Here is a 24,877-nt window from a genome sequence, read left to right as displayed (position 1 = left end):
TGATCTCAAACAGAATACAACTACAGTTAATACGCAAGATCGAAGAGGACGGAAATGCTCTCTGTGCTGGAAGAAAGAACAATGGAGGCCTTTATATAGAGGGCTGAGACCAGAGTAGTCGAAACCTAGAACGGAGTCATTCACAATTCATAACAAAGCCACCTCCCACATGCATAAACTTACAAATGTGATCCTCTGCCTCATATCGGCAGCTCCTCCGCCCAATGTGAATTCCACCAGGGACGCGGGGGGCTCCGCGTTGTTGACATTGCAGAGGAGCGACCCTCCGCCACCCCGGCATAAACTTACAAATGTGATCATCAGCCTCATATTGTCAGCTCCTTAGCTCAATGCAATTCCACCAGCGTCGCAGGAGGCTCCGCGCTATTGCCATTGCACAGGAGCGACCCCCCCGCAATTGCCGGTGGCACATTTCCATCTTCCGTCCTCATTGAATGTGCACAACGTGCCTCTCCACACACGGCCCGACCATCCACGAGGAGCTTCAACTGTCATACTCTGCCCGGGCCTCACCTCAGAACCCATGCTGGATTCCTCTGTGCCCGCGCCCGCCTGGAATCCCGGCCATACAGTGTACTCGCAACATGTTAATGGAAAAATTGGTTGGTATAAGGATTGAAGAAGACATAGAAAGGGAAATTCTCCCTATAGTGGAAATCGTTACACGAAAAAAAATGATGAACCACTCTCAACTCATAGATGATTTTCTCTTCCTCGATGAAGCCTTGGCGAAAATAGCGCAAAGATTCAAATTAACATTAGATCATAATTAGAGGCCTCGACAAAGAAAATAAATAACAACAAAAGCGACATATCTAATTAGAATAGCTTCAAGTTTACCCTCCACAATATTGTAAGAGAGATGGTATTCCTAGGTCAAGGTCATTGGAAGACATTCATATTTGGGCATCTCTATAGTGCTCACCCATCCAAGAATCTCATATTAGTCCCATGCTTCAAAATTTTAAGATTAAGATGATCTATTGGGGAACTTAGTGGCACAATCTAGTAGATTGGACTATCATTGTAAAATTTATCATCATGTCCACTCTAGTCATTTTTCTCAATTGAGCTGCTATAACCTCAATGTAGTTCACAGAATCTTTAAGAATTTAGAGATTAAAATATTCACGTGGCAAGGAAGAAAAGAAAAATAAATTCCATCTAGTCAACTATAAAATAGTTCATGGTCCCTTAAATAGATGTTATTTGGAAATAATAGATCCTATATTGTCTAATCAAGCAAAGGGAGTCAAGCTCTTTATGGAGATATGTGACAAGTAAAATATAAATAGTGGGAAGAAGTTCATGGTCCCTTAAATAGATGTTATTTGGAAATAATAGATCATATATTGTGTAATCAAGCAAAGGGAGCCAAGCTCTTTATGGAGATATGTGACAAGTAAAATATAAATAGTGGGAAGAAGTTCTCTAGTGTAGATACTTTAGAGAAAAACATATTAGAATCTCGGATGATCAAGTGCCAATGATCTTTGGATTCCCTTTTTAGTATCTCCATAAAGCATTCACATCTCCACCCAAAAGCATCTCAAATGGATTCTAGGTATCATGAAACAAACCAAAGTATGGGAAGACAATATAATGGGTTTCCATCCCTTTCTTTAGGGATTTTCCTTCAACATATAAGAGTATAGATATTAAATCAAGGTATCAAATTTCTCTTTGATCTTTCTGAATGGGAAAACTCTAATAGCCCCAAGGGTTACTCAATTGGTTGAATTCCCATAATTAAAGCACCTCAGTAATGGAACATCATGTGGTCAATTCGCCTCAATGTTCTTGGGGTTAGGATCTACTAATGAGTTGGTGGGAAGTGATCCCTTTGGGTGGATATGCTTGGGTAGTTTCTGTGGATGTAACGTCCAGTGATCTCTAATGTCCGTGAACCACACATAAAATAAATAAATAATGGGACAACTCTATTGAATTTCAGGTTGGAAATGGACTAGATGCGAGTATTTAAATCCTCCTAACGAGTTATGCAATAATATGATCTAGCATCTATCTCAACTAAAGGGTGCATCTCCCTTAAATAAATGAGCCAAATATTGAAGAGGATGCCCCCCACCCCCCCAAGGGGGAAATCTATTTATGAGCATTGAATATTTGAAATATTTAGCTAACCAAAACCTATCACGCCATTCCCTCATTTACAAATTAGTTGAATGGAGATATTGACTCCCACATATTCATATCTCCATTTGGATTTTTTCTCACAACAAAATCTTTACTCATGACAATCTACATAAACAAGGATTCCATGGACCTTCACTTTGATAAATATGCAAATGAAAAGAGGAATTAGTAAAGAAGTTATTTTTTGAGAGTTAGTTCATTGCAAAAGTGTGGAGGAAAGATATTAAATATCTTGTAAAACTTATTCACCCATGCAAGATACAAGAGAAATGTCGTTGACTTAAATACATCACTATCCTAGTTTTATGCTTAAGAAACCTCTTTTTAAGAGTTATTTGATGATGTTACCTGAGTTCTTTATGTGGAAATATAGATATCTTGTAATAAATACATATTTAAATAGGTGCCCCACATCCCTAGCAATGATATCCAATGAACCGATCCAAATTTTTTGTTCAATCTAAAGGTAGAAAAAAAAATCTTGCTATAAAAATTACTTTTCTCTAAGTTCCTTATGAAATTTAACACCCTCCTCCCACATCTACCCAAGTAACCGGCCAACCGAGGTAAACATGTGACAAGATTCTAATATGATATGATTCAAACTCCTAGGTGACCTTAAGGAAGTGGAATCGACGGAAACACAACATACAAACCTTCCACATCAGCTACAAGACCCCTGAGAACAATCCCAACACTTCAGGAAGCTAGCCCTTGGGTCCCATTGAAGTTTTTGATCACTTGACCTCTAGATGCTCTCTTTCTATAGGTTGGCCAGTGTCCAGGGGGATTTGGATGCTCTCATGCTATAGGCATGCCATCGTCCAGGGACTATTTTTTCTAGTTATGTGCCAACGTCCCTCGGATTTAAGACACTTTTTCAGGCCCAGAGCCTAGTTCACCACACAGAATTGAATGTCATATTCATAACAATAAAATACAAGGAAACAATGATGCAAAATCAAATCGTTGAACAAGCTCTTAACCATACCCCTACTAGCCATGACAGGCATTTCGTCAAACATATCACAAATATGTAATCTACATGTGTAAACAACATATTTAAGCATAGGGATCTCATACTTATCTGAGAATCGCTAAGAAACATTATTCCCTCTTATCAATTGTTGTCTTATCATCTATTAGGTCATAGATACATTTTCCATTCATTTACAAGTAAAAAGTTGATGAGAGCCATAAATAGGCACTGTCATAAAATACATATATAACCAACATAATAGTAGCAAAAATACTAATGAAATCACAACCATATGATCCACATATAAACCAATATAATACTCATAGAAATACAAAGATAAATAACCTTTCCTTAATGACCCAAAATCCAAACCTGGGATGGGACTACCACACTCCACCTGACCATAGAATGGATGAGCCAAATCTCTCTTTAGCCATTCACCCTCGTACCATATTCCAAGCATGAATGTGAGACTCAAACCAAAAGAACCAACCAGGGCATACCGAGGCTAAACCTCCTCACTCTCATCAATAGAAACCAGGCTTTACTCTAATCCATCCCGTATCACTAGGCAACACAATGAACATGTAATAACAAGCTTTACCATGATCTCCACCAGATCACTAGGCAAAAACAAGCATGGAAGCCACCATATTTCACCACCTACACCGTGAGGAATTTTACCGCTTTATCGCAATATCTTAGGCTTTATCGCAATCCAAACCCGGATTACTATGCCCTAAACTGAGGCCTACTCTCCATGCATTATCTTATATCTAAAACCCGCGATTACTAGGCACAACAAAGATCAAACCACCTCTTGGCTTTATTGTATATCCTTCCATTCACCAACAAGTTTCCTAGGCCCACTCATGCAACACAATTGTTGAGAAATGACAACAAGAAATTCCAGTTTAATTTGTCCTTGAATTAAACAGAAAATTAAAATCGAATTATATTTTCATAACAACTTGTAAATAGTTAATTAAGTTTAATTAACTTAATTAGCTTAGGAATTTCAAGTTGGAAGTCTTTCTTAAGTCATATGTATGTTATCCCTAAGTTTTAGGGGTCCAGTATGAGTTTGAATTGAGTTGGGTGGGTGGGTGGACATTCTGTTTAAAAAAGTGAGTGCAACCAGATATCCCAGAAAGTAAGCATTGGCCATAAGAGGCGCCTTCCATATGAGATGAAAAAGAAGAAGTAAGTAGACAAATATGCAAAATGCAATAATATTGGAAGTAAGTAAACAATGTAAATGCAATATGTTGCAATTATATTTCTATTTGGTATTGCATTTGTTGTTTTATGGAATTGTTGGGGATTGATAGTAGATTATTTGTTTATTTACATCAAACAACCAATTAAACTAAACTACCTTCTTAAATGTTTGTAACCTTGTTCCTCTAGTAACTTAAGTTGTTGTTTAGAAATATGAGTAACGTAATTTTGAGGTGATGTAGTTATTGAATGTGGCAGGGGCGTGGGCGTCATCGTTTACACTAATAAACAGTTGTGAGTACACGGTATGGCCGAGAATCTAGGCGGGCGTGGGCACATAGGAGCTATCAAGCACAAGTTTCGAGGTGAGGCCCGGGCAGAGTATGATAGTTGAATCTCCTAGTGGATGGTCAAACCACGTGTGGGGATGCACATTATACACATTCGACAAGAACGAAAGAGGGAAATGTGCCACAGGCCCCTGCGGGGGGTTGCTCCAGTGCAACAGCGACAACGCAGAGCCCCCTATGACACTGGCAGATTTCACATTGGGCGAAGGCGTATCTGTCAAATTTTAATAACATTCTAGACAAATCTGTAAGCTACAATATATTTCATCATCTCTACATGATTTGGATGCTAAACCTTATGAAATTTCTTTTCAATTAGTCAACCTTTAGTTCTTCTTTGTTCTCCTTGTAGAATTTCTCTGCTACATTGGTCACAAGATTGCAAATACACCCGAATTTGTGTATGACTCTCTCTGCAACAAAACAAATTTGCAGTTAGCGTGGAAGCCAATATGAGGAGGAGAAGGCATGATGTTCTTATTTTCCATCAGTTAACTTGTTGACAACGTCCACAATGTCGTCTAGAGTGACGTGAGACCAATACCCAAGTCCGCCCTATGATTAGAGCCACTAAACGTTGTAATTTTTTTTAATGGGAAATGATGTTATGATGGATATTATTAAGTTTGATAGTGTTTATTTTGAATTTTTTGAATTTTAATTTAATTAATAATTATTAGATAAGTGATAGGATTTAATTTTCATGGAATATTTTAGAATATTTATAGTAATATACACAAATTAATAGTTATTAAAAAATGAGCTATGGTTTTTTGGGCATGCACTATTAATAAACCACTAAATTGTAGCAAAATTTATTTAAACATTAAAAAGCTTCATGATAAAGTGGGAATATATCTCCATAATTAAGAATTTTATTGCATGTTTTTCTATTTATAAATGTATATATATTTAACTTATATATTAATTATTTTTAAATAAATTTATGACATGGTATTTTTTTGTAATGTGAAATATATTATGCAATACATTTTTTTTATGATTATCATTGTTGACACTTCCATTCTTTGTGAAATTATATCATTTTATGTTAATTTTAAATTAAATTTTATATACAATGATATGATTTCCAATCATTTCTAAAAGTTTGTACCCATTTGTGTTTTCTAATTTTAAATAACATTGAAGTCAAAATGAATAATAAAACCCACCTTGAAAATGTGTGTTTTGGAGAATTTGGTATCTATGGATAAATACGAATTCCCTAGATAAGTAGTTGTATCTAGAACAACAGTTTAAAGTGTTTTAGACTTTTCCTATAAGCAATAGATAAGATGAGAAGACCTACTTGTAGTTCTTCTTTCCTCTCGTCTCCCTTGTATCGATCCTGTCGCTCCTTCCCATTCTTAATACGCTTGAGAAGTACCTATAATCACAATAGAAAACAAATAATCGATCAAAGGAATTAGATAAAATTCACACATATAAGCATTATGAAACAATACAAACATATGGGAGAAAGGTTCAAACACTTTATTAGATAGAAGAAGGAACTACAACCATTGGTGTCTGATTCAAATCCATTCCTTCAGCTTGGATCCCATCCACATCACATCAAAATCATGAAAAACTTGTAGCATTACAATACTTTCTCCAAAGCCAAATCTCATAGCAGCATTATCTCCTTACAATTCAACATAATCGAGCCCCTGATCACATAGATGAGTGGTCAATTTATAGGAATATGAAGGCGGTTTTGTCATAAATGGTGTTATTGAATGGCCTTCCATACTTATAATTAGTTCCATGGAGGAAGGGATGAGAGGATAGGATGCACCCTAACTCATTCCTCATCCATTTTCAAGCTCATAGGAGTTGATAAGTGAGGGAACCTTCTAGATGAATCCAAAGGATAAGAATATTCCCCAAACCCTATGTGAATTTCGCTCATTCTCACCCAGTGCAGGTGAAAGGAAGCCTAAGTGCTCTGCAGAGCACTCTGGCAGTGGATTCAACTGCTCTACAGCGCACCTTTACAAGCGCTTACCTGCGTTGGTCCCTCTAGAGGTTGTTTCTGGATGCCTTCAAGTCATGAAATTGTCTGGGAAGGATGCATTCAAAGGGGTGAATTGTTTAGGGCATGTAGCAACTGAAATTGGGGTTTGATGAGACCTAAAACATTGATCTGGACGATGGGATTGATGTGCCCAAATGGATTTGTAACAATTGCCCCTTAAAGTGTGAAGTCAGAAAAATTCCAATGTTGAATGAAATGCTCTACGATGTGATGAGGAGGTATCGAAGTGGAAAGTGACCTGCATCAATTACAATACACATATCATGATATTTGATTTTGCATGAATTTATGAGGGAAGGCATACCCATACTCAACTTATAAACTTTCATTATAGGTACATAAACCATCGTCTACAGATATAGACCCATGATCGGATTGACTATCAATGTAAAGCCATTGTACATATGATTTAGTGCTCCTGAAATTGCAGCCTGAATGGATGAAACTAGATCAGGGTTCTTCTATCTCATTCAATCATTTGCTCAAGTACGAGTCTAACCATGTGAATATGTGATCTGAAGTCGAACATGGGAAGACACCATCTAATTACCAACCAATGATGTAAGTTGTTAACAGATGCGAGAAAAATCACCAATAATGATAATGACCCTCAAGGTACTGCAGTACATTCTGCATGGTGTGAATGGATGATTTAATGTCGAACACCATACAAATTCTTTCGGTCGAAGGCCATTGATTTTAACCTATCTTCGGAAGTGAGAAACTTTCCATTGATGCATGCAAGCCTAAAGGTACTAGAAGAGTGTTTCTAAGTCAACTTCTTGGATAATGTGCTGATGTCGACAAGAAGCGACTCATCATAGGAGGGCCTTGATGTATCCCACATCAACGACACAAAATGAGTGTAGTGATTTTAGAGATAGAATTTGACTGATGACACAAGGTTCAGGAATGGAGGTCATAAAAATGAAGGTGTATGGTATCGTAAAGGATGAATTTTGACTGAATGACTTCTCTTGAGCATATCGGCGACACTGAAATGAATTGGTACCATTAACCCAAAAAAAAGTGATGGATGGTATGATATACTAACAGTTTGATAACCATCAAGCTAATAAACTAACCCAGATAGTCACGATGATGGAGTGAAAGTGTCATGTTCAAGAGCGACCAACTACCATAAAGTGGTTTTCCCCTTTTTCCATTTTCCCCAGTCATTGCTAACCAGTACCTCCTTATTTTTTATCAATCTAGAGGAGGATAAAATATTCTTGTTGTATAATTCCACCCTTCGGGTGATTCCATCGCTATTTGATGTTTTAACGAGTCTAGCGAAGGTGAAAATCGGTCTTGTCTAGATGGACAAGTTTGTCGCTATTTGATGTTTTAACGAGTTTAACGACATAGATAACTCAGTCCTTTTCATGTTTAGAGAGTTTGAAAATAGACAAAAATAAAAATTCACAAGTTCTTTTTCGTAAATTAATCTCTCAATCTAGAAAAAGCGTAAAATAATACAAGAGAGATATTGTTTCCAATCTGTTAATGAGCTGAAAAGGACAAGCGCTCGACAAAATTTTCATATTTTGAGAGTCTGAAAAGAGCTTAAAGACGATTCCATTTTGAGTAACAAGTTGTGTCTAGGGTAGCAACTGGTTCCAGTGATGTTGGAACTTCTCAAAACATGCCGATTTAAGTGAATAGGCTGGCTAATATGACCACTCATTGCAACTGTTCCTTAAAAAGAGTAAAACAACAAAGTGAAAGCGTATGATCGGCCATGCAGATAGTGACGATGGAAGGAGAAAAACCAAGGCTCATCTGATGGAAGAGGCTGATAGAATGACAATCACGAGGGTTAAAATGGAGATGGGTTCATTTTTACACAAGCTTGAACCATGGAAAACTATGCTTGGATTCAGTTTCATGTTTACACAAGCTTGAAACTACAAACTATGCTTGGATTCAGTTTCATTTTTACACAAGCTTGAAACGGAGAACCATGCTTGAATTCAATTTCATTTTTACACAAGCTTGAAACGAAGAACTATGTTTGAGATTGGTTTACACGCCCCCAACATGATAAAAGGGAGAGTCTCTTGTAACCAGATGGAAGTCGCTGCAGTGAAGAAGGACGGTTATCCAACACGTTTTTGGCTTCGTCTAGATAGGGACAATGGTGAATGGGGTGATTCCCTTCACATAACCTACAGGGAAACTTAACTTTGCCACTAGGTGCATTCCCCCAAGCTTCATTACAGTCACCTAAGTAGACTACTTGTGGCTATCAGGTGGATGGAATGAAGGTTCGTTTATGAGATCAAGTTAAAGACTCCACTGGGATTTTATGAGATCTAATCAAAGACTCGAATTGGAACTTTGCTCGAGGGGACCTTATTTCATTTCTTATGAGCTTGACACAAGTCAAGGAACTCTTCTCAACTTCCTTGTTTCATTTTTTAACGAGCTTGAGACAAGACAAGGAACTATGCTCATACTCCTTGTTTCATTTTTTAACGAGCTTGACACAAGACAAGGAACTATGCTCATAGACTTGTTTCTTTTTTTAATGAGGTTGACACAGTAAAAGAACTCTCCTCATATCCTTGATTTCATTTTTTAACGAGGTTGACACAAGACAAGGAACTATCCTCATATCCTTGGTTTCATTTTTTGACGAGGTTGACACAGGACAAGAAAATTTCCTCATGGGAGTTGTTTCATTTTTTAATGAGGTTGACATAGTAAAAGAACTATCTTCATATTCCTTGGTTTCATTTTTTTAATGAGGTTGACACAACACAATGAACTATCCTTAAAACCTTTGTCACGACCCATACGAGGTCATGACTTCCAAGAGGTTCTCATTAGATGGGAGAACAATGCTCTGGAAGGAGAGATCTGGTTCTAATGCCCCCAGTACATAATGTACAACATCACTGAATTGATCATCAGTTGATGTAGGCATGGAACAGGTTGCCACATAATTAACCCATGGTGGGGATGATACCATTGGTACAAAAGGACCACTTAGGGAAGATGGTTGACTAGAAGCCATATTTGGATCAGGAAATGAAAGCTGGTCAATAGTGACAATTCTGCCTTCATGCGGGAAACAAATCACTCGAAAGAGTGTTGAAACAATAGCTCCCATGTCATAAACATAGTCACTCCCAAGAAGTAAATTGTAATCTAAAGAGACTGGGACTACCATCCCATTCAAATAAATGATTTTTCCTCCCAAAGTAATAGGTAATTGAGGGTAGATCCCTAATAGTTAAATGGTTCCTCTGTTAAAAACCAACAGATTCTGGGTAACAAGCACAAGCGACGCCGAACCGAGTGCTTGCCAAGCAGTTGAGGAAAGGATACTCATAGATGCACCTTCATCTATAATAGTGCAAGATATTATCATATTACAAACCTATACTATGATCTAGAAAGGCACATAAGAAGGAAGATGGAATCCTGCTAGTCGATCTAATCAAAGGAAGTGACCAGACTACTTGAAGGGGTTACCATAAGAATAGGAGAATTATCCCCTTCAGTTACTAGAATGGAAGGATTTTCCTCCTGTCTTGATGGAACAGGAGGGTTTCCTCCAAGCTCATTCAAATCTGAAGAAACAAAAAGGACCTGAGTGGTATTGTATTCACTCTCTTCAGGAAAGGTATGATTAACTGAAGGTGAAATCAGATCAACTGTTACCTCGACCCTTTGATTTGGGTCAGGTATAGACTCATAGGATTCACTTTCAGAGAGAGTGGGTTTGACCAACGGTTGATTTGAGTCAGTCAATTCATCAATTAGTGAAGGATTAAGGGAGAGTCTCTTGTAACCAGATGGAAGTCGTTGCGAAGAAGCAGGACAGTTATCCAACACTTTTTTGACTTCATCCAAATAGGGACAAAGGTGAATGGGGTGATTCCCTTCACATAACCTACAGGGAAACTTAACTTTACCCTTATTTCCATGAACTTTACTACCACTAGTTGATGGTGTGTCACTAGCATGATCTTTAGAAGTTGATGGCACAGGATGATGTGAATGAGAAGACCATTCTTCTAAGATTTGAGGAATATCAGAACAATTTCGAAGAAGATGGTATCTCGTACAAAGTTTTCATGGATATCAAACTTTGTGAGGCTTGACGAATGATTTTTCATCAGATGTTGCATTCAAAACAATGGTTTCCTGGTTGCCCCTCTGCTGAATTTGCTTCTTCTTCTTCTTCCCTTTCTTCTTCTTCTTAGCCACCTGGTTACTAGTACCAATACTTTCACTAGGAAAAGCGGAAGAAGGCAAAGGTGGTGAGTGCCTGTATTGCAGCAAGAATGTTGCAACTCCTGGGATGCCAACTTTACTTTTATCAACCCGGTAGTTCATAACAAACTTGGAAGTGTTGGTGCTATATGCACAAGTACTAATTCTCACTGCAGGATGTCACTTGGTCAGTCGGCGCGAGATCACTAGGAGCTCAAGTCAACTTCTATAGATTTCAAACGAAGCTCTATGTGTGATGAAAGAAAGAAAGATTACTCTACATAAGCTATTCTAATTGCAAAAAGGAAAAAGACTGGAATGTAAAGCAAGACCTAGTCCCTAATTAACAAGCTAATTCTACTTTTGCCAAACATAGTATGAAAACCATGAAAGAAATGCCATTACCTACTCAAGGAAGTAAACAATATCTAACCATGTTATTTCTGGAATTAAATAAGAAAAAAACATATTTTTGGGTTTTTATGTAAATTTAATCATGCATCTAATTTATTGTGTGTGAGTGTGCCAGCGAACAAGTGGCGTTGGAGGGTGGTTTTGGAGCTTGGGAGGATGTAGGATGGAGTGGATGGGTCTTAGGAGGTCTTAGGTGGCCTTCTAGAGGCTTTTTCCACACTTGGCCTTCAAAAGGGAGCCTACAGGAAAAACTACAGGAGGAAAACAAGGAAACTGCAGGAGGCCTACAAGAGGAGGCCGAGAGCAATTTCAGCTGTTTTGAGGGTGTGAAAGTGGGTGAAAAAGGTGGATGAAGGTTGGAATGAGCTATTAGGGCACCTAAGGTCTACCATGAATCACCAGAAAAGAGAAAGATGATTAGATTTTCTCAAGGAGAGAGGAAGAAGTTCTATGAAAAATGAAGGAATCTAGGGCAAAATTGAGGTGAGGTTTGGGAGACCTATAGGGCATGGATCAGATGGAGGGTGTGATTGCTGGTAAGCTGGCCTACTACTAGAAGAGATCTGCTACATAGAAACTGACAGTCAGCTAAGAAGATCAAGCAAGCAATGAAATGAGTGCTTCTAGAAAAACAGTGTTTTGCATTAAAATGATCTAAACTATGATCTATGAAAGGAAATGCTGAGAAATGATGTAGGAAAGGAAAGCATGAAAGAGGACTACTACAAATTAGGAAATGAACATGATGAAGGAGATTTGAAGCAAAGCAGAACTAGACTATTAACGTACTAAAGAGCTGCAAACACTAGAAGTCTTATGAATGAGGAAAATCTTTGTTTTTGGGGAAACAAGAGAGTCTTTGCCTCAAATCATGGTCCCAGAGGGAGGAAGAGAGGCCAAGGCACTATTTCTAGCCTTTCGAATCTTTTCTGATCACTGCTTAACCTGCTACAGAAAGCACGAATGAAAGAAAACTACTAAATCATCAAAAGAAACCTATTCTTAACCATAAAATAAATATGTCTAACATCAAACTAATCTACAACTGAAGTAAAGCATAAAAATATAATTGAAGAGAAGCTTGGCTGCTTGGATTGGGCCCTAACCTAAGAGCTTCAACCCTCTGAGGTAACTCAGTGCTAGCTCAAAAAGGATTCCATCTTTACTATCAAAAAAGTAACAAGATTACAAGAACTGTGACACAAAAATAAGCTCGAAATTTGAGCAGAGTTTACATAAGCAAAAAAGCCGACCCTAGTGAGGCCCTAGGCCTCTCTACTTATACATTTGAAGCTACCAAAAGCTTCCTTAAAATCAGGGAGGCTTGGCTCCCAAAACTCAAGATAAATATTAGTCATCTTCCACTTTCTCGGCTGCCTCCTAGTGCATGATTCGGCTGGTTGTACTCCGAGCTGAATGAAGGGGAATTATCAGTGAGGAGTAATAAATGAGGGGGATTCCCTCCTATAATTCCTATCGTCTGTCTACTTTGAGTTATTGCTGTCATTTGACCACCAGATCCTTGACTTTGACCTCGAAATCCATCAATAATCTGCATTAAATACATGTTAGACCACATGGCATCATAACTAACTCAACTCACTCTATAAGCGTAAATATAATCAGAAAATCATACAATAAGCTGAGAGAATGGTCGATTTGACTAGGATAGGAGGTAAAATGAGCCCATATAATTACCGATTTATGAGGCTCATCATCACCTCCTACTGAAGGTGTTGCTCATCCTCTGAGCAACTTAGTCAATCTCCTCATCTTTTATGGCCCTAGTGGCCTCCCTAGCATCCCAGGCTTCTGATGTGGTCTGCTCATGTTGGTCATAAAACCCTATTGTTCTGTCTATGTCCTTCCACTGCTCCTTCTCTTCTTCTTCTCTTCTACCTTTTAGCATCCTCAATAGGAGTGGAGGACTCAGTTTGAGGCCAATCCAGTTGACCTTCAGCCTTTGCATAGAGTGCTTATACATTGGCACTCTTTTCAATGCCTCCCTCAGCCTCATTGGGGAATGGTATTCTCTAATCTGCAAGTTGTGGGGTAGGGTGTTCCATCTTCTCATGCATGCATGCACACAATCATCCCCAAGTAGCCTTTGCATATCTTCAAAATGTGCAATGGCTTGTGCCTGATTGGCTAGATATTTAGGGGTAATCTGAGGGTCATTGGCAAGTAGGTTGTGTGTGCTGATGAGTGCCATAGGATCTGATGGCTCAGATCTTATCATCAATGGTTCATTCTGCTCTTTTATTATCAATCTCTTCATTTCTGTTGCCCTCAATTCTTCATGGTTCATCCATGAGGCCATGGCCATTAATTGCAGATCCCTTAGCTTGGCATTGGGGTCCCACACATTCATGTCTGTGAGGGCCATGTTGTGTAGGTAGAACTCTGCCATCTTTTCCTTATCCTCTAAGGTGCTTTGGTCACATAAATCTATGAACTGTCTGTAGTCTTGGAAAGGAATTGTGCCTCTTTGTGCCAAAGTCTTTATTTGGAATTGAAGCCATTGATCCTTCAGATAGAGGCCATAAGATTTGGCTGGTGTTTTGTATTGTAATGCTTCCATGGATAAGCTAGCCATGTATGCCAGCCGAGTCTCTTTCTCTTGCAGCTACCTCCTTAGTAGTTCATTCTCATTTTCAAGGTGGCTTCTTGTAATGGCCTCTCTGTCTCTGAGAGCACTCAATTCTTTGCCCATTTCCCTGAGTTTGGTTTCCATATGGCCAACATCCTCAACTCCTTTAGATTTGGCTATCTGCATCCACCTATGTGTTCTCACTCTTTCTTTCTCCAATTCGAAAAACAGTGGAATTACAAATTTCTTTGGGATTATCCTGCCTCCCTCATGTAGATTGTAATATGAGGCAATACTAGGCTAGGGGTTAGGTTCTTGTAGCTCTTGTGCTTCCCACTTCACCTCTGGCTGTTCCCCTATATTTTTCTCAAGCTTTTGGGTCTCCTGTAGTTTAGATAGTGTCTCCTATAGGACTCTCTGAGCCTCTTGTAGATCTAGTTTTGGGTCCTGTAGTACTGCCTTTCCATTCCAAGTAGAATATCTTGGAGTCCCCCTCCCATAGGTTATAGGTGTCTTGGAAGGAGATTCTTTCACTTTGGAAGATGTTGAATCTTCAATGGTAATGGGAACTTTTGAGGAGGGCTGAGGTTTACCTGTTTTAATTCTTGTGCTCTTCCTTGCCTTGAAATACATGGATGTCTTTCTTTTTCTCTTCTGCTTTGGCTTGACTGGTGTACTGAGGGCAGTGAGGGCAGCTTCTACTTCCCTTTCCAAAGTCTCAAGGTACTCCTCTCCTTTCTTTACCTTCTCTGCCTCCTTTTCTCCCTTTTCTATCTCTTTTTCTGTCTCTTCAACTTTTCCCTCCTCTGTTTCTTTTCCTTCATCCTTCCTTTCTTGCTCTGCTATGTCACCACTACCTTCATCTTCTCCTCCTTGCTGTTCTTCCTCCCCACTGCTAGTAGGGTTGACATCATAGGTTAATGCCTTTATGTCATCCTCAGCTATCATATTTTGGAAAACTTCCCATGCTATAGGGAGTGTAAAGGTATGGAGGGCTTCCTCTACTAGGATTTTGATTAAGCCATGGTGAGCCAACTGCCCTGAATTTCCTACTTGTACCTTGGTGTTGGAGTCAATGAGGGACTGAAGGAGGAAGTAAGGGATACTGAGCTTTTGAGGTGCTGGGGTATCTATGCCATATCTTAAGTCATGGAGGATTCTGAAATGATATCCATAGACAATGTTGTGCCTCCCCTCACAGGAAATGTATTTGATGACTTGGTAGCTAACCCCATCCCAGGGATATGGTATACTAGCCCTTCTAATTCCATTTTTATCTTCCATAGGGGTTTCATTATTTTGGAAAAAATTCTTCTTGGTAGCCTGGCCAATTGGTTTCTCATCTTTACTCCAAGGCAACCCAAGAGGAAGGGTAGTGATCCTACTAATGACTTTAGGGGCTATTTTTAGGAGAGGCCCCTAATGGTTATAGTGGCATGTGTTCTTGTGTGAGGGACCAAAGACAACAAATTCTTGGGCAATTTCACCATCAAACCCTCTAAATTTCTCAAAGAAATTCATCCAGTTTGCCCTTATGAATATGTCCACCACTTGAAGATGTGCATGGAGCCTAGTGGATTAGTGGGCTCCTTTCTCACAAACTCTCCTGTCATACTGCCTGTACTTTTTTAAAAACCCAAATATGGAGGTGGAGACAAAGGGTTTTGAGAAAAATAAAAAACATATGAGACTGTGTTTTGTTTTTTAAATAAACATAAATTTTTTATGTATTTTCTTCCCTCCTAAATACTTATTTCATCCTCAAACTGAAACCACTTCTTTCATATATTGATATTCAACAGGGGGCATGCATGAACCCTACCTCTTTAGACTTAAATTCATGCCAAAAATCATGGTTTCTCCCTTCAAAATGACTCACTGCCCCTCTTGTAGAAGCCTGTTGTCCCTCCTGTAGATTTCCAGTAGGTGCTCCTATAGATTTCCTGCAGGTGCTCCTATAGAAAATGCCGAGAGCAAAGATAGGGAGGAAATCGATGGAGGATGGTGGTTACGAGGTTGTGGGGGCACAAGAGGACTGCTATGGCTATGTTACGAGGAGGAAATGAAGAAAAGGTGGTGAGAATACATGGGGAGGAGCACTCATTACCCTTTATGGATATTTTCGGTTATGAGTGCTGAGCTGGCAAGGTGTACGTTGGCCATATTTGGACCGTTGGTCCCCACTTGCTTGGTCATCATGGCCCCTCCTTGTAATCATCCCTCATTATTGCATCGGAGTTCACACTTCCTCCCACTACCTGTCCTTGGCATCTTGTGCTTGAGTTGACTGTGCGCACGTGTGGGTGACATCTCGAATAAGTGGAGTCAACTAAATGAAGGTGGCCAAGTTAACTCACCACCTTTCCCTCGTTCAATCTCAACCATCTCATTTCCTTCGTATGACTCCTAATTACACAAATGCAAATAGAGGAGTGACTTAGTTACTTACCTGTGATCCGAGTGTATTTGTTGTGAGGTGTTGTGGCTTTCTCTGCTGCATGCCTTCATTTCCCTTTATGCATGCTGTCTTTGCTTGCTGATGTGTGGTTATGCAGGTTCTTCTCTTGCTGGAGCTAAGCTTCATGTTCCTTTTCAACCTACATATGTGCACTCTCTTGCTGCTGGTACTGGACTTCTATGGGATCAACTGCTACAGGAATTCCTACAGGAGCTCTTGTAGCTGCTTCTCCCTTGGAAACTTCAACTTTTCCCTATGCTTGGAGCTTGAGAATAATGCCAGATGTGTCATGAATGATGGAGGGATGGTAGGTAAGCTTATTTGCGCCTTGTCCTCTTTTTATTTTTGTTTTTTTTTTCAAAACCAATTGTTTTTTTTTTCTGTGTTTTTTCCTTGGTCAGGAAAAGAAAGAACAAAAAAAAAATGATGCTTAGGGTGTGATGCATGCTTGGAAATAATGGCAAGGAGGTTTTAAGATGGTAGGGGGGATTATAGGTTTCTCATGAAGCATTTTTGTCCCTCAAACTGCCTTTTGTAGGCACTTTTTGCTCTCTGTAATTCCTACAGGAGCCTCCTGTAGAAAACACAGAGCATCCTGTAGAAAACACAGTTTTGGAAGAAAAAGGTACAGTGGGGTGAAAGAGATGCCAAAAATGATGGAGGAAGGTGTGCAGAAAATGAGATGGATGTTGTTGTGAATGTCAGGATCCCCTTGGCATCTTCTTCTACTCCCTGTAGTCCTCCTGTAAACCTGCAATGCAATAAAATTTCATTTTTTTTTTTTTTGAAAACAACTAGGGTGCCTCAGAGAGGTTTTCACCTTAATTGCCTGCCCTGGGCGCTTTCAAGGGAGGTTTTTACCTAGGGATCTTATTATTTTTTCCTCTCTCTTTTTTTTTTGACATCACTGGGCCACCTCAAAAGAGGTTTTCAACCCAATGATGGGACTCAAGCACCTCATTGAGGTTTTCACTTGAGTCCTTATTTTTTATTTTTTCTTCTCTTTAGTGAGTTGGTGAAGTGGAAGCTAAGACATGCTCCACTACCATCACTGCTTTATTAAGATCTTCAATAAACTCTTGCTTGGAAAGGGTTTTCTTGTAGACTTTCAACCGATGTCCATTGACAAGCATGGGGATGGCTTCCTCATCAATGGTTCTGATTAGAACTGAACCATTGTCATTGCATTTCTCCACAGTGCAGGGTCCCAACCATCTTTACCTCAGCTTGCCTTTGAAATCTTTGTATCTTGAATCATAGAGTAGTGCCCAATCTCCCTCTTGGAATTGCTTCTCCTTGATATTTCTGTCATGCCATATCTTTCTCTGAAGCTGCACTACCTCTGTATGGAGAAGGGCTTGCAATTTGTATTCATCCAATCCATTGAGCTGAAGTAATCTCTTCTTCTATGCATGGCTGAGGTCTAGGTCCAACTGAGCTGCCATCCTTAGGGTATTGAATTCAAACTCTATTGATAGCAAAGCCTTCTTCCCATAGACCAGTTCATAGGGTGTGAACCCGGTGGTGGTCTTCCATGTTGTGTTGTAGGCCCAAGTGGCCTTAACTAATCTGTCCACCCAGTCTTTTATGCTGCTGCTCACTACCTTGGTTAGGATCCCTTCCAATGCTTTGTTAGTGACCTCCACTTGCCCATTGGTTTGTGGATGGTAAGGGGTGGAAGTCCTGTGCTTGATCTTATGATGTGTGAGTAGGTCTTTAATCAGGCTGGAAGTGAATTAACTGCCTTGGTCTGTGACCAAATCTCTCAGATACCCGAATTTGTAGAATATGTTTTCTCTTAAAAACTCAGCTACTTTTTCCTCTGTCGCTGCTTTGATTGCTTTTGTCTCTACCCACTTTGTCAGGTAGTCGGTGCACACAATGATGTATTGCTTCTGCTTTGAAGGGGGGTTGATAGGCCCCACAAAGTCCATGCCCCACTTCTCAAATGGCTCAAAGGTCACTTGAGGCTGCATGGGCATTTCATCCTTCAGAGTGGGTTTCCCCATCCTCTGACACCGATCACACTGGCTCGTGTATCTCCTCACATCCTGATGAAGAGTGGGCCAGTAGTAGCCTACTTGCAATATCTTGAAGGCAGTTCTTTTTGCTGCAAAATGACCTCCACAAGGCCCATCATGACAGGTTAGGAGGATGTCAAAGACTTCCTCCTCCCTGACACATCTTCTTAAGATCTGATCTGGGCCTAGTTTGAATAGATTGCCTCCAATCCAGGTGAAAGGGGTGCTTTTCCTTACTATCATGCTCTTCTCTTTTGAGGACAGATGTGGTGGGAACTGTGCTAAAACCAAGTAGTTTGCTATATCAACAAATGCTTCGAAGCATCGGTGTGAATGTGATGGATTGATTTTCAATGTTCTTTCTAGGCCGAACTCTATGTTTTTAACATGGAGAGAAGTAGGAGCAGCCACACAGAGATCAGTTGAGGCTTTTTTTTTGGGTTTCTCTTACTATGTCTTCTAATGGTGATACACTGGGAGGTGGATTCTAAATCAAATTTTCAATCATATCATCCTCATCTTGTGGTTTCCCCCCATTATGATTTCTAATGCAAAAAGTGGTGCAGAATAAACTTCATCCTCATCCTCCTCCTCCAACCAGAGAGGTAGATCATGTTCTAGCCGGGGTTGGGCAGGAGGATATAAGGTTAACTGCTTGTACATGTGCCCATTATTTATGGTCATGTTCCCAACTTGATAGCTAATGTAGGCATTGGTTGTAGCCAACCAGGGTCTTCCCAGAATGAGAGGATACCCAATGAGCTTTTCCTTTGGCTGGAGAACTAAGAAATCCACAGGGTACTCCCAAGAGTCAATGGAGACCATCACATCTTCCAAAATCCCCTCAGGGGTCACGGTGGAGCGGTCTACTAGCTGCAGCACTGTCGTGGTCTTCCTCAAGGAGTCTTGGAGATTAAGTTTGAGCATTGTGTCCTTTTTCATCACATTAATGGCAGCTCCCAGATCAATCAAGGTATGTGGGACCATTGTGCCATTGATGTGGACATCAACTACTGGGCTTCCAAGGTCCAGACATTTTGGATAGATTATCTGCCCCAACATCAGGTTGGACATTTGTCTTATGACATTGATGGTTGGGGCATCTCTCTTGCGCCTTCCTGGCTGTGTAAAGCACTTCTCTTTGATCAACGTATTGTAGATAGGCACAACTTTTATGGCTTGGAGAAGTTGTATCTTCACACATAAATGTTTCAATTCTCCCAGGAGTTCAGTCTCTTCTGGGGTAGGTTGGATTGTCATGGATAGTCTCTCAGGAAAGGGTGGATTTGCTTTAGGTTCGCTTTCCTCTTTATCTTCCTCAACCTCCCTAGGTGGAGGCTGGCTATCTGGGAGAACTTTCCCAGATCGCAAATTGATTTCTTGAATCTCCATAGCATAAGTTGGGCATATGGTTCCCCACTATACACTTGCTAAGCTTGTCCGTTGTTCGGGTTCAGATTTGGCTAGCTAGGCATTTGGGATTGCCTTGGTGGAGAAAAGGGTAACGGTTGTGGTTGAGCAGGTAGTGGAGGCAGAAGAGCCGGAAGAGGGTTGTATTGGGGCCTCCATCCTTGATGAGGTGCATTCCACTGAGGTTGCGGCTGAGCATAGGGTTGAAATGAATGAGTGGCTAGTTGGGCATGATATTGAGATGTGAAGGACCAAGGAGGTGGTGTGGACTAGGAAGAATGAGTAGGGGGGGCCCAAGAAGGTATGGAGGGGACTTGGTTGGGGTTGTAGTATGCTTGTGATGTCCCTTGCAACCCCTGCTGGTATGGTCTAGGTCCATGCAGCCTCATTTGGTTTATGTAATAGATCTGTTCAGTGACTCCTTCGGCCCCTTGGTATACAACTTTAATTCCGAGCAAGGAATGGCACTTGTCTGTAGAATGATTTTCTTCACAGTCTGAACAAACCTCTATAGAGTTCAATGGGCATTCGTTCCTAGGATGCCTCCTAGTGCATCTAGGGAAAAAAATGTCCAAATCCCTCTCTACATCCTCTTATTTTCTTTTGATATAAGATATCCATTTGCATGGCAAGAGTCTGCAACATCTCACTCTTGAAGTCTTCCAGCATGTTTCCAATTTCACCTTTAATGGATGAATTGGAAGAAGAGGTACTGACTATGGGTTGACTCCCCCTACCTTTCTTTATGGCTACTCTAGAATGGTTTCTAAAAATAGCCTTTATGTCCTCATAAGATAGTTGGTAGATGTCTCCCTCGGCAAGTAGATGGATTGTGTCAAGAAGGTCTTCTCGAATTCCCCTGAGCAGGACCAACTTTAGAGACTCAGGGTCAAGTGTACACCTGGCCATTTTGTAATTGAACTGGAACCTCTCTTCATAGTCTTCAAGGGACTCATCACTTCCCCAGGTCATTCGAAAGATTTATTCTTTAGCATCTTTTAACCTACAATAGTATCGATACTTGTTGTTAAAGGCTTGCTGCATCTATGCCCAAGTTGTGATGTTGTTGCCAAGTAATCTCATGAACCAGTGCAGTGCTGCATCCTTGAGAGTAGAAGGGAACAGTTTCAACTTTTGCTCATATTTTGCATAGTCATAAGTTCGACAGACAATAGAAAACTCAAACAAGAAGGTTTCAGGATCTTCTGTAGTCAGACCATGGAAGTGAGGAAGGGCTGAAGAGCTTATATTCTTCATTTTGGTGTCCCCATTGATCTCCCGAATGGGAAAGGTACCCTCTATTCTCTCTCCATTCCCCCTAACATTTCTGTTTTCAGCCATTGGCTTCAAAGGAATGTTTTCTTCTTCTTCTTCCTCTATAGGTTCCAAATATGTCCGGCTGTTCACCTAAGGGTTCTACTTGATCGCAGCCACCGAAGAAGAGAGAAGCTTGGCTGTGTGAAGCAGTGGGGGTGTTGGGCGAAAATTTTCCTGAGTTATCTCTATTCCTACGAGGCATGAAAGGAAATATTTTTGGTTGGTTTTTTGTTTCTTTTTCCCCACACTGATAGTACCAGTAGAAACTGAAATTGTTATTGAACAAAACAAATTGCAACCAGCTGAAATGAAGTCGCTGAATGGAAATTTTCAGAATTGAAAAGGAAAGCAAGGAAATGCATAATTGAAAGAAAGGAAATGACTAGTCTACTTTTGCCAAAATGAACTATTATTTGAATGTTGCAATAGGAAATAGAAGAAAGCAGTAATCACAAAATACTTTGATGCTTCCCCAACAATAGTGCCAAAAGGTGGTGAGCATCAGTATTGCAACAAGAATGCTGCAACTCCTAGGCTACCAAATTTACTTTTATCAACCCAGTAGTTCGTAACAAACTTGGAAGCGTCGGTGCTATGTGCACAAGTACTAGTTCTCAATGCAGGTTGTCACTTGGTCAGCCGACGTGAGATCACTAGGAGCTCAAGCCAACTTCTATAGATTTCAAAAGAAGATTTATGTGTGATGAAAGAAAGAAAGATTACTCTACAGAAGCTATTCTAATTACAGAAAGGAAAAATACTGGAATGTAAACCAAGACCTAGTAAACCCTAATTAACAAGCTAATTCTACTTTTCCAAAAACGCTATGAAAACCATGAAAGCAATGCCATTACCTACTCAAGGAAGTAAGCAATATCTAACCATGTTATTTCTGGAAGTAAATCAGCAAAAAACATATGTTTGGATTTTTATGTGTTTTTGTGTAAATTTAATCATGCGTCTAATTTATTGTGTGTGAGTGTGGCAACGAACAGGTGGCATTGGAGGGTGGTTTTGGAGCTTGGGAGGATGTAGTATGGAGTGGATGGGTCTTAGGAGGTCTTAGGTGGCATTCTGGAGGCTTTTCCCACACTTGGCCTTCAAAAGGGAGCTTACAGGAAAAACTACAGGAGACCTACAGGAGGATGCTGAGAGAAATTTTAACTATTTTGAGGGTGTGAGAGTGGGTGAAAAAGGTGGATGAAGGTTGGAATGAGGTGTTAGGGCACCTAAGCTCTACCATGAATCACCAGGAGAGAGAAAGATGATTGGATTTGCTTAAGGAGAGAGGAAGAAATTCTATGAAAAATGAAGGAATCTAGGGCAAAATTGAGGTGAGGTTTGGGAGACCTATAGGGCATGGATCAGATGGAGGGTGTGATTGTTGGTAAGCTGGTCTACTGCTGGAAGATATTTGTTTCATATAAACTAACAGTCAACCAAGAATATCAATCAAGCAATGAAATGAGTGCATCTAGAAAAACAGAGTTTTGCATTAAAATGATCTAGTAAACTATGATCTATGAAAGGAAATGTTGAGAAATGATGTAGGAAAGGAAAGCATGAAAGAGGACTATTGAAAATTAGGAAATGAACATGATGAAGGAGATTTGAAGCAAAGAAAAAATTGGACTATTAACCTACTAAAGAGCTGCAAACACTAGAAGTTCGATGAATGAGGAAAATCTGTGTTTTTGGGGCAGCGAGAGAGTCTTTGCCTCAAATCATGGTCCTAGAGGGAGGAAGAGAGGCCAAGGCACTATTTCTATCCTTTTGAATCTGTTAAGATATCTTCTTAACCTACTACATAAAGCACAAATGGAAGCAAACTACTAAATCATCAAAATCAACCTATTCTTAACCATAAAAGAAATATGTCTAACAACAAACTAATCTACAACAAAGTAAAGCATACAAATACAATTGAAGAGAATCTTGGCTACTTCAATTGGGCCCTAATCCAAGAGCTTCATCCCTTTTGAGGTAACTCAGTGCTAGCTCAAAAGGGATTCCATCTTTATTATCAAAAAAATAACAAGATTACATGAACCGTGACACAAAAATAAGCTCGAAATTTGAGCAGAGTTTACATAAGCAAAAAATACGACCCTAGTGAGGCCCTAGGCCTCTCTACTTATACATCTGAAGCTAACAAAAACTTCCTTAAAATCAGGGAGGCTTGGCTCCCAAAACTCGAGATAACTATCAGTCATCCTCCACTTTCTCGGCTACCTCCTAGTGCATGATTTGGCTGCTCGTACTCCGAGCTGAATGAAGGGGAATTCGAAGTGAGGAGTAATAAATGAGGGGGATTCCCTCCTATAAGTCGTCTCCTTTGTCTAATTTGAGTTATTTCTACCATATGACCACTGGATCCTTGACTTTGACCTCGAAATCCATCAATAATCTGCATTAATGCATGTTAGACCACATGGCATCATAACTAACTCAACTCACTCTATAAGCATAAATATAATCAGAAAATCATACCATAAGCTAAGAGAATGGTTGATTTGACTAGGTTAGGAGGTGAAATGAGCCCATATAATTACCCATTTATGAGGCTCATCAAAAGGGTCAACTTTAGGATCAACTGGAGGTTGATTTGTCCAATTGGAGGAGTACTCAATTACAGAGAAATCAAGACATTTTGAACTAAGGAGGTTGAAGACAACCATACTAGCAAGCCAATGGTAAATCCCGAAAGGGAAAATGTAGCCATATATGGAGCACCAATATTTCGAAAAGGAGGACTAGACAAGGAGAAAAAATTTCCCTAGCTATTCCTTTCAACCATTCACAAACTACAATATGAATGATGCAAGTTTTTCTTTTCATAATAGCATTATCTCCTTACAATTCAACATAATCCAGCCCCTGATCACTTAGATGAGTTGTCAATTTATAGGAAGATGAAGGAGGTTTTGTCATAAATGTGGCATTGAATGGCCTTCCATAATTAGAATTAGTTCCATGGAGGAAGGGATGAGAGGATAGGATGCACCCTAACTCATTCCTCATCCATTTTCAAGCTCATAGGAGTTGATAAGTGAGGGAAACTTCTAGATTACTCCAAAAGATAAGAATATTACACAAACCCTATGTGAATTTCAATCATTCGCACCCATCACAGGTGAAAGGAAGCCTAAGTGCTCTACAGAGCACCCTGGCAGTGGACCCAACTGCTCTGCAGCACACCTTTACAAGGGCTTACCTGCGTTGGTCCCTTTAGAGGATTTTTTTGGATGTCTTCAAGTCATGAAACTATCTGGGAAGGAGGCATTCAAAGGGGTGAATTGTTTACGACATGTAGCAACTGAAATTGGGGTTTGATGAGCCCTAAAACACTGATCTGGATGATGGGATTGATGTGCCCAAATGGATCTGTAACAGCTACCCCATAAAGCATGAAGTCGGAAAAATGCCAATGTCGAATGAAATGCTTTATGATGTGATGAGGAGGTATTGAAGTGGAAGGTGACCTGCATCAATTTGTTATGAAACCAGCTCACAGAAAGATAGAAAAGATAAATCAACGCCTTAGAATTCAGCCTCTTCGAGGAGAAACCTCCTTTACATTACACAAATGAACAATTCTTGGATGATACAAATGACAAGACCGCCTTTCTATATATAGGAGTCTAAGGGGTCATAATATAATTAGAGTTGACATAACA

At 39.8% G+C, this 24,877-nt stretch overlaps 1 pseudogene; it reads right to left on the bottom strand.

Annotated features, from left to right (window-relative positions):
* Positions 1-384: 384 nt before the first annotated feature.
* The window catches only part of LOC149154975 (alpha-dioxygenase PIOX-like), an 81,191-nt pseudogene continuing 56,698 nt past the window's right edge, over positions 385-24,877 (bottom strand).

This window comes from Pinus tabuliformis, chromosome 9, assembly GCF_031772625.1.
Source record: "Pinus tabuliformis cultivar Carrire ecotype Pingquan chromosome 9, CPIR1, whole genome shotgun sequence".
Lineage (NCBI taxonomy): Eukaryota > Viridiplantae > Streptophyta > Pinopsida > Pinales > Pinaceae > Pinus > Pinus tabuliformis.
The sequence above is the reverse complement of the archived record's forward strand: the minus strand, read 5'-3'. Positions and strand labels throughout refer to the sequence as shown.